The 10,941-nt window shown below is 42.5% G+C and overlaps 1 protein-coding gene across 5 annotated transcripts in view; it reads right to left on the reverse strand.

Annotated features, from left to right (window-relative positions):
• MAK (male germ cell associated kinase) overlaps positions 1-5,437 on the reverse strand; it is a 32,291-nt gene extending 26,854 nt beyond the window's left edge. For 3 of the 5 annotated variants that reach the window (XM_074828270.1, XM_074828262.1, XM_074828235.1), the window contains exon 1: positions 5,346-5,437. The gene's annotated coding sequence lies outside the window, so the exon portion shown is untranslated. Of the gene's footprint in view, positions 1-3,991; positions 4,117-5,127; positions 5,199-5,345 lie in introns of those variants that run through there. The other 2 variants (XM_074828244.1, XM_074828254.1) reach the window with 2 other exon arrangements.
• Positions 5,438-10,941: the final 5,504 nt, after the last annotated feature.

The following is a 10,941-nucleotide window of genomic DNA, read 5'->3' on the forward strand; positions in this document are numbered from 1 at the left end:
CTCTACTATTTGTATCTAACAGCAACAACTCCCAGATCTGTATGTGTTCTTTAAATAGAACACTTCAATATAACTAGTTCCTTTAAATCCTTGAAACCACAGGAAGTGCCTAGTCTAGGATTAGAGTAAGCAGGGACTGGGGAGTCAATATTATTGTCATAATTCCTAGAACCAGAAAAGTGTGTTTAAGGTTGATGTCCTCTGATGGAACTCCTTATTCTTAATTTGCAGACAGCAAGTTCCTAATCTGTAACAAAGGGAGGGCTGAAGTTTGGGAAAATAGACAGAACCACCCAAATTTTGAACGGGGTGCTATGGTAAACCTGGGGTCTGAATGCTGTGTTTTGGATTGGTGGTGCAAGCAGGCTCACTATGCTTAAAGATAGTGAGGAAGGGAGGTGAAGAAGCAAGATAAACACTGCATTCTTCACCAAGGTAAATCGAGTTGTTATAAATGTACTTGGATACCTTGCTCTGCAGTTCACAGAATTCTTAGTCTAGTCACAGGATTAGGCACAGTAATGGCTGAAAAGTTTATTGTTCAGTTTTACAAGGCCTGCAGAGAGAACTATAGAGCTCACCTGCATTGGTACGGAAGACTAGACCTGAATTGTCATTTGGAAAAGAATTCACATTAAACAGTGTTGAATCTTCATCTTTGAATACATGCAAACCTTAATTTGAATCCTGATCGAGACTTGAATCTGAACCCTAGCTTTTGTTATACACAATACTATCTGTCACCAACACTTCATATGAAGGACAGTTCCCATAGGTCCTAGACACAAATCCTAATTCTAACCTTAGCACCAGCTGCCTACTAGATGCAATCCTAAAAACTGATGTTAAGGCACTTACTCAAACTCACAGTAGTCATCCACTTATTTATGCAGGCCTAGGAAAAACTAACAACTGATCACTATACCATTTACACACCATAACCCAAACGCTTAAACACAAACAAACCACTGACTGCTAAACAAATTCCAGTGTTATCTCTACCTTTTACCTCTGCTTTCTGAAAATGCAAAACAAGGCTCAAATCAACTGGCATCCACTGTCAGCCTACCTCTACAGGAGATGCAGAATTCAGAATGCAATTCTGTAGTCCTTATCCTTACACCAGAATTAGCTTCAGGCTGGTAAGGCTGTCCAAACACAGTAAGGATCTCAAATTCAGCTGATAACAAGCCTCAGGCTTGAGATTTACAGGCCTGGCAAAATTCAGCAATAAAACTGGCCTCTTATGAGTGTGAATGCAGAATTCTCAAGTAGACTACTCTGCTTGTAAAGGAAACATCTGCCTGGACAATACACCAATGTTTCTGAGCTGTTATTACTCGAAAAGTTGCTTCCTTGGAGAAGTCATAACATGCACCTTGTTACTCCCTGTTGCTTCTGTTACTAGGGAGGAATCTTAGATCAGCTGTCAAGATGCCAGTAACAAGTGACCTAGTGGACATCTCAATTTATAATCTTACAAATTATAATTTACAACCACCAGTTTTGCAGTGAAAAATATACAGAATTTTTTATCCATCCCCTCCAAAAGCCATCGCCAGAGTAAAATAAGATCGCTGGTTAATAGCATATTCTATAGCAAAGCTAAAACCGAGATTTAACAAAGAGTAACAATCATAGACAATTCAAATTATGACTGGGTTTTAAATTGGACTTTCATATATTTAAGCCTATTGTTTTTCTCAGAATTCAGCTTTGTATCTTATTCCCCAAAGTGTTTGCATGCACTCTAGTCTTTAATACCTTGAATAACACCATTTCTTCAAGAAGACTATTTGTAGAATCCAGTAACAAGCAGATGATCAAGAGTTTATTCCAAGATGCATACTACATACCTATCTTGCGAGTTATCAATTGTCAGTTTCATATATATATTAAAAAACAAAACCAAAACCTTTCTGAAAATATTCTAATACACAATTTAAAAACACAGAACCTGCACCTAAAGCATCATCAATGATAAACTGTGTATGCATTTTGTGTATAGGTATACATAGGCATATCACATGAAGTTAAATGTAACAGGATTTGGGTGCCTGCATTTCTCCATTTCAACAAACATCATTGTACACTGTTTAAGAGATGGGTTTCAGAGCGGATTCAGCAATATTTGCCAAAGACAGCTCTAGCCTGAACTCCTAGAGTTAAATATATTAAAAATGTGGAGAACTCACATGTATTTCATGCCCAACCTTTTGCTCTCTGATGAAGTGAACCAAAATACCATGATGAAAACCTCTGTATTTGCCATAAACAGACCCAGATCTAGATAGAAACCTCAAGTTTTGACCTTTAAGTCCTTTAATTTTGGTGCCTAAATGCTATCAGCTTTCCAAGTAATTTTGGGGAGTATAAATTAATCACATGCTTTTACAATTACCCCTTTTGTCCAATTCTATTATTTCGGCATGTGCACTTGAAACAACATCACATATAGTATTTCTTCCCTCCAGAAGTCCTATGTAATGTAACATCACAGACACAATTGTGCATTTTGTCAGTTCTGTAATATATTTTATTGCCTTATCCTTTTCTGCTGTATCCTGTAATTTTTAGGGTATGAAAACACTTAATCAAGTAAAGTACAGAAATGTCAGCACACTCCTTCAATTGTCAAATGGAAGTGTCAAAATTGCTCTATGGAAATGCACAAAACCAGGTATGAAAACTACATACCCTGACAACAATATCTAGGTACCATCATACATACCACATACATTCACCACCACGCTGATGCACACTAAGCCGTTCCACTAATGACTCTCATGAAAGAGTTGGCTTGGTCACTTACAGTTAACAAAAAAGGCAAGTGAGGGAACTCTTATAATGAGACATCATCAATGGAAAACTAACAAAATGCAGAGAAAAAAAGGACTGCAGGCATCACCCTTGACTCTAAGCTCTTCTCCAACTTTTTAGAGAATTCATCCTTCATATAGAAATATCTAAACAAATTGAGAGAGTTCTGTGAACAACTAAACAGTTAATTTTATGGCAATGCCATGGCATGCGGCTGTCTGTAAGAAATGCTGGAAGGTGACAGAGGTTTGCTGACCAAGAAGTACAGCACTGGATCCTGCAAGACTCCAACTGCCACCGTCCACCGATATTAGGATAAACAAGGCTGCCAAGTACTTGTGTTTATCAGCCTGGTGTGACATCAGGGACAGGGGCTTCTTTTGCTCCTACTGGAATTACACAGCACGGCGAGTTAAAATATAAAGGCTTTAGAGATTCACATTCACTACAACAGACTTTTGCACACTTTGTACTTTGCACCACATGTATCCAGCTCACGTGTGCAATTTTTTCTCTGTGGTCTCTATTTTTTTCAAATTTGCTGTTCAGTTTTCTATTTTGCACCAACCTGGGGAAAAGCAAGGGCTCGACCTAGCTCTTCTGGTTAACGCAAGCCTCTGAAGTGGTCTTTCACATCCTAAAGCTTATATGATATTATTTCCTCAGTGATATGAAGCTCTAAAATGTAAAATTGTCCTAACAGTCATCTTCCAAACTGAAAACAAGAAATCCTACTGTAAACAACAGCTTGTTTTATACTCTTAATGACATACTACTGCCCATAATCTCTTCACGTAGGATTAAGAAAGGATTAAACTAGGGGACAAATAGAGGACAAAATACAGTATCTTGAAAAAAATCTAATAATTTGTGTAAACATAGAGAATCTGAACAAGTACTAAGCAATTTAAGCAAATTTTCACTTTTACTATATTACTGGTGTTTTATTTTAAGCACTGGCAACAACTTTATTTTAGATGTCTGAAGAACATTTCAAAATGTAATGAATAACAGCAAATCATCTGCATTTCTGCTGTACAAGTATTAGGCATTACCAAAAGTTTTATGTTTGCATGCTAAACAGAGTCTCAAGTTAAAATACAAACTCAGGTATATGACCCGATAAAGACCTCCCACACAGATAAGCAAAACACAACCCACTTTCACCAACCTGCTTACAGTAACTGCTGAAATCACCAAAACCATTCACAATGCATGGTACCACGCTCAATGATCAAAACTGCCAGTAGTGCACAGTACAGAATGTGCGCCAATACAAATTTTAAAAGTTAAAAAAACCCAACCGCAAACCAATAAACGAACTGTTACTACAAGAACCTTCTTTGTAGTGAACTAAAGCTGACAGTAATCAGGTCCCATGACAGGTGGATCTATTTCTTGAGATTAACTACAAAGCCACTACTCTAATCAAAGACCAGCAGTTGTTTAAAAGCATGACTCAGCTGCAAGGAAGAAGTTAATAACATCGACGATAAATATTTGTACTTTCAAATATACTGCCTTAAAGATTTTTTTTTAAAAAAAGTCTCTTCAAACATCTAATATCTTGTTTCACTTATTTGTATCAAGCATTCAGGATAGGGCATATCAAAAATCAGAAACTCCAGTTTGCTGGAAGTATTTTCCCTCATTTTGTTCTAAACCAGCTTTGGTTTCAAACCAAAGACCAACTTTTTCAGGATGTTTCAACAGTGACCTGCCTGGATGCTGCCAGCAAGATTACCTCTTTCCACCACTGTGAAACCTCTTCCCGCAATGCAACGAGCAGTACAGCGAGCTGTAGAACAGCAATGGCTTTGGTGAGACCTGCTGCCGGACTTTCAAGTCTCCAGCCTTGGGCAGTGTCCAGAAGGAACACAGACTACTCATCTTTCAACTTCTCCACCTCACTGTACATTTCAATACATGCCCATTTCCATGCCAATTTTACTTTCACCTGATGACATTCAGTTATTTCCTAGCAGTGTGCAGTTATCTCCCTTAATATATGCTCACAGTGGAAAGGGGAGCACGAGTCTCCTCTCACTTACTCAGGCTGTGAAACTCAAGACTGCCTGGCCTGGAAATTTCACCCAGGTTCTCATAAATAAACATTTGCCTTCTCTCATTAACCCTGAACATGCCAGGCCGTCAAGGCCTGCACCTGCCTCCCTGAAGCCACAGCAGGCAGGATCCCCATCTCCACATGCTCCACACCCCAGCACAGCTTTGGCTCCTGAGCCGGGCACTACAGAGCGGGCCAGCTCCTCAGACACGCGAGAAAAGGCCACTCGTGACCCGGCCCACCGTAGGTCAGCCTGGAGGCTGGGAGAAGCCGTCCTCTCCAGACACCGATGACAGACCCGGGCTGCTCCCGCTCCAGCCTGAACCGGCAGCTCCTCCATCCTGGTAGGACCCTGGGGCTGCCCCGGCCCCAAACGGCCCGGCCCCGGCCCCGACCCCCCGGGGGGACACAGACCCCCACTCCCGCTCTCCACGCCCCCGAGCGCGGGCCGCCCACTCACTGCGGTGCCGCGGGCGGTGCCAGCCGGGCGGCCGCCCCCGCCGCCGAGCCCCCGGCCCGCCCGCCGCCGCCGCCAACCGCCGCCAACCGCCGTCGGGCCGCTCTGCCTCGTCGCCAGGGCGACGGCGCGGGGCAGCGGGGGGTGGGACGGGCCTGCCGCGGGCCCCGCCCCTCTCACCGGCGTCACGTGACGCAGCAGGCGGGCGCGAATGTCCCGCGTGGCTGCGCGCGTGCGCGGGGGGGCCGCGGACACGCCTCGGTGGGCGAATGGCGACGGGGAGGGTGTGGGGGGAGAGGGGCAGCGGGGCGTCGGGGGACGGCGGGTCGGCCCCGGTGTGGGAGGCGGTGGCACGTCAGAGCTCCGTCAGGAACCGAGTAGCGTCAAACGGCGTCTGTGCCGGGCGTCGGGACGCGCGTCACGTCATTCCTGACGGTGGCACCGCAGGACGGGGGTGGGCTTGAGAGTGGCTTTACTGTCGTTATTGTTAATGGTGATTGTATGTGGTGAATAAAGGCACCAGCTAAGCCCCGGCGTACGGAGATCATACAGAAGTGCCTGTCCACGGCGTGCAGAGATTGCGCAGAAATTCCTATCTGTAATACTCATTGTTGGAATGAAGTCTCAACTGTTTTTTTTTCCCCCAATGTTTTTTTATTATTTATCGTGACTTATTAGAATGCACATTACTAATATTGATGCAGGGGCAAGCTTTGAATGCTATACGTATTCTAAAATACATATATTTACATTATAAAAATCTTGATGTTTTTTCTTGGGCCTTTGTATCCCACATTTCTTCCCTGTGAATGGAAGGCATGGTTATTAAAAAATTGCATATTTAGTGTCCAAGTCTCAGAGTAATTTTGGTAGTGAAGTCTCATTTTAAGCCTTAATTCTCAACATTAGTTTGAACTTCCTCTTTTTTAATGTTTCTGAGAGCAAGGGGCAAGAAAAGGAGGGGATCTTTTCAAGACGGTAACTATCAGTGGTACCACGGAGGGAAAGGCAGAAAATTGTTTTAGAAATTCAGATTCCTATCTGCTTCACCAAGCTGGCAGCTCAGGCTTGCTGGGCAGAAATGGGAAGCTGCCTTAATTATACCTCTACCCCCCCGCCCCTTTCCTCATTAACTGGTGTGGTAACTTTGTGAGGGTTTTAGCACTGTTGACAGATTAATTGATTCTATCTCAAGTCAACAGGGTGGAATGTGGGGCTATGGGAATCGGTTTTCTGGAATCCAAAGGCTTTGACCACTCACACATAGTTTGCTGAAATGCGAGTACAAGAAAACAATGTATTTTCTGAAACAGAATATGCCCATTTCCTTTATTGAAATAAAACATCAGAGGTGCCTCCTGGGTAAAATGAAGTTCAAAGGTGAGACATGAGAAGAGAGAAGGTACCATCACCCACAGGCGCAGAATTCAGGCAGAGATTCAACAGGAGTTGACAATGTGTAGCAAAGTGTTTAACCATGTGTTCACCTGTGAGGATGTGTTTGAACGCTGTTACTCCACAGTCAGTGGAAAGGGTGCAGCAGTTGCCCCTGTGGTGTCCCCACCCTGCCCTCGTCCCCTTTCCTCTCCCTCTCTGCAGCTTAGCCTTGTCCCACGGCTGCCCTTCCTTCCCAGTGATGGGCTCCCTCCTCCTCCTCCTCTGGTGCTGCCACCCAATTTCCACATATACCCCTCTGCCTACCTTCCCCTGCAGGACTGTGGGGCTGAGGATTCCTGGGACCCTGCTGGGCTTGTGTGCCTGAGTGTTACATGGCCTGCAAGACTAGTTTGTGAAACTGTAATCCCTTCTCCAAGAAGGTTAGTGGAAGGGAAGGAACCTACAACTGCTTTAATCCTCTGATCTGGGAAGCCCCTAGAACATTGTTCTTGGTTGCTTCTGGGGCATTTCTAGTCTAATTACAGTCACTTATAAGAGATCTGGCACAAGCAAGAGGTCTGATGTTTAAATAATTTTAGTATTAGTTTTGCACAGGTGCAACATTTAAGTCTAAATTGTGTTACCAGGACCTTGTATCTGTCAATTGTTGGTATTTTGTAATGCTCCCCAACATTTCACACGCATGAAAACAGAAAGGCTGTAGACAGAACTTGCCAGTGTTTAAGCCAAACTGGGACATGACACTGCAACCCAATCACTTAACACTTCATTTTGTCATAAAGACAGGAGAGAGGTGCTGTGCTGTGCTCTTGCTATGAACCAGGAAACTGAAGGAAAGGCAACAGGCTGGAACAAAGAGACCCAGGAACTGCAGCAATGTTTGTGAGCCTTGCAAAAGGGCCTCCAAGAACACCCTCATGCACCTGCTTCCCTGTTCGTTTCACACAGCAACATGAGCTATTGCTAATTTTCTGTTGAAAGAACCTTCTTTGGTTGTGGTCCTTAAAGGTGTTGATGCTTTGCTCAGATGCCAGGGTAAGTACCTGAAACTGACTTCTCCCAAATGCCATCACAAGTGCCAGCATGCATGTTGAAGCTGGTAGGTGTTGTGTAAACTTCATTTGGTTTCTCTTTGAATGAGTTTGAGCCAAACGAGCGATGTTTCTGTGTGATACTTATTCGCACCTGTATCATCCCACTGATCTTCGTGTTGCATGTGGACTCCTGCAAGCCCACGGAGGTGTTGTGTTGAAATGCACTCTCCATTTTGCACAATCCCAACTGTAGCACTACATAAACAGTAACTGGTTCACCCTTCCTTTGCCTGTGAGTGACAGTCAGATATTTACTTTACGCAGCTAGAACACCAAAGGCAGTGATCCAGACATGGGACACCACCGTACACCGGTCTCATCACTTCTCATGCAGAGGGGTTTTAACAGGCCTGCACTAACTTTTCACTCTGTGTGTTGGGAGGAACTACTACAACATGAAATGCCTCAGTTTTCCCCTTCTTACCTGCATGTGACTGCTACTGATAAGGGTGGGAATGACATGAACTTTCCTAAATGCATCTCTAGAACTGCATTGTGCATCCTGCTAAATGGTGTTTCTCAGGAAACATGATCTACTTTTGTGAATGGGAGTAGCTTGGTTGTATTAGATAGCTTCCCCCAAAAAGACACGATGAAAAACCCTAGAAATCCAGAAAAAAATCCCAGAAAACCCCCTAAAAAAAAATCCATCAGTCTCAGAAATCATCTTTTGCTCTATTGCATCACCAGTGTCTATAGAGTAGCTCTGGTTTGCACCCGTAGAGCTTGGAGGAAAGCATTCATCTGTCTTTAAAGATGATAGTCTGTACCCCAAAATGAGGAGATCAACTACTGCAAGCTCAGTAAGCCCAAAACATCCAAGTTTGTGCACGCTTTGTTTGTAGCATTTAGTGTATTTGAAAAGCCCAGAGGTAACCCGCTTTTGGAAGAGGAGCAAGGGCTAAATGAATTGCTCAGGCTCTCACCAGAGGTCTTTGGCAGGACTGGGTGGACACACATGGCCATGGAGCAAGACAGCATGCCAGGCTCTATCCTCCCAGCAGGAGAAGATGGGACTGTGAAATCATGCCTATGTGTAATTGTACCCGTCAGATGTGTGACATATGGCTGCATTTGGTGGGTACATGGTAGAAAAACACTATCAGGCAGCCTCTTGTCTCTGGGAGGCATCCTTTCAACACTTGGGCTTTTAAACTTTGCCATTAAGACGCTGCTGTTTTGGTACAACGGGCAGCCTCAGCATGGGGACAGATGGTGCTTTACCTCAGTAGGGCCCTTGTAGTCCATATGAAGCCAGAGCCACAGGTGTCTGAGGTTTGAAAGCATCTTTCTCCCCCTCCCTCTGTGACTTTGCCATAACAACTGGAATTTGTTAGATGAAGATGTCTGTCGCGGTACAGGATGCGGGCTGGCAAGGGGCTCCTCTCATGTGCTCAAGGCGCTTGAAGGGGATGATTAATGGAAGAGAAGATGCTTACTCAGGGGCCAAAGGAAGCACATCTTTCTTCAAGATGATGCTTTGCTTGAGAAACACGCTTTTAGAGTCAATTCTGCAGCTATAGAAACCAACAAGGAGGCTTTCAATCTGAGCTTTTTTTGTTACAGAAGCTCGCATTGCCTTTACATTTCTACATTTTGGAAAGAAAACTATGTACAATACTAGACTTTATCCACCTCTTTTATCTGAAAAAGGTAGCATGCAGATATCTTGTCCCAGACACTTGTGCATGAAAGGGAGCAAAGTGAAGAAAGACTGCAATAACCTTTAGAGTGGTTTTATTTGTTCTAATGCTACAGATGATGCGATGAGGTAATTGCTAGCATAGCTTTTTACTGTGCTTAAACAGCTGTCATGTTTATTAGAAGTAAGTCCACACCCAAAAAGTAACACCTTAACACAATTGGCTGCATTTTAACTATGTACAAAGTTCTGCTTAAAAGGCTATGTTTAAGAGCATAGTGTAATGATTTAAGCATACAGCTACAATGACAAGTTTTATACCAGTAATGTTAACAGCACAAAACCCCCACAGCTTGTCTGAATGTTATAATACACTTGAAGCTTGAGTTGTGCTTAACTCCTCTAAAATCAATATAAAATGGAGCAACTTGCAGCTTTAAAATTTTCTTTTACTTTTGCACCTGCTGTGAATCTTTCCATATTTTTTTAGTCATTTTGTTTTGCCTTATTCCCCTCCAATATGTTTCTTTTTCTTTTAAACTTAGAAGGCTGTGAACATTAATTTTTATTCTGCATGCCAGATGCCTCAATATGATTTGGAGTAAAGATGAAAAATCTCAGTTCTGTAAACAGGCATATTGTTATGTATTCTTAAACTCTAAAACTTTGCATCTGTCTTCAGGGTTGTTTTTTTTTTTTTGAGTTGGGATTTTTTTCTTTTTTTATTTTTTTTTAGTTTAGCATATGGGCTAATTATCAAACTGATGTTGCTCAGCTGAATCTGTTCTTGTCAGTAATTTAAAACACCTGGTAGAAGAATTGCCCTAAGAGTTTAACAAAAGCCAAGTGAGGTGTGCAACAAATACCCTAAAAGACAAAGTAAGCATACTGCAGATAGATTAATTTAGTCTTTTTGTAAATTCCAGATTCACATGACTTGAATTTTTAAAATGTCAAAAAATCCACTGCTGAAAGAAGCAGATATTAGCTAAATTCTTGTGAGGCTCAATTTCACATATTAAACAACACATATTATTTTCATAAAATATAAAAAAAATAACCCACAGCAGAAATAATTTTTTTTTAAACTTGAGTATTTGTACACCATGCTTTGCAAGTAAGATTTGTTTAACAGTTTGATGATAGCATTACAAGATTCTGTGTGTTGAAACCAACTAGCCAGCTGCTCCCAATATTTTACATGGTGCTTTGGTTTTAACCCTAATTTCATGTTTATTGAAAGGGTACAGTAGCATGCTGTTACTCAAAACATAGCAAATATATGCATAAACCAGATTTTTTTCCAAAATATTTGAGTGTCCAAATTTTGTAACCCTGACAAATCCCCGGTGTCTACTTAGCTCCCTTGCTCAACACACACTGTTTGGGTACAGGTTCCATTCCCCAGTACTAGGCAGCTTTCAAAATACCTGTTTTAAACCAGCAGTACTCCTCTGTTTCTTCT

This window comes from Strix aluco, chromosome 1 (genome assembly GCF_031877795.1).
Source record: "Strix aluco isolate bStrAlu1 chromosome 1, bStrAlu1.hap1, whole genome shotgun sequence".
Lineage (NCBI taxonomy): Eukaryota > Metazoa > Chordata > Aves > Strigiformes > Strigidae > Strix > Strix aluco.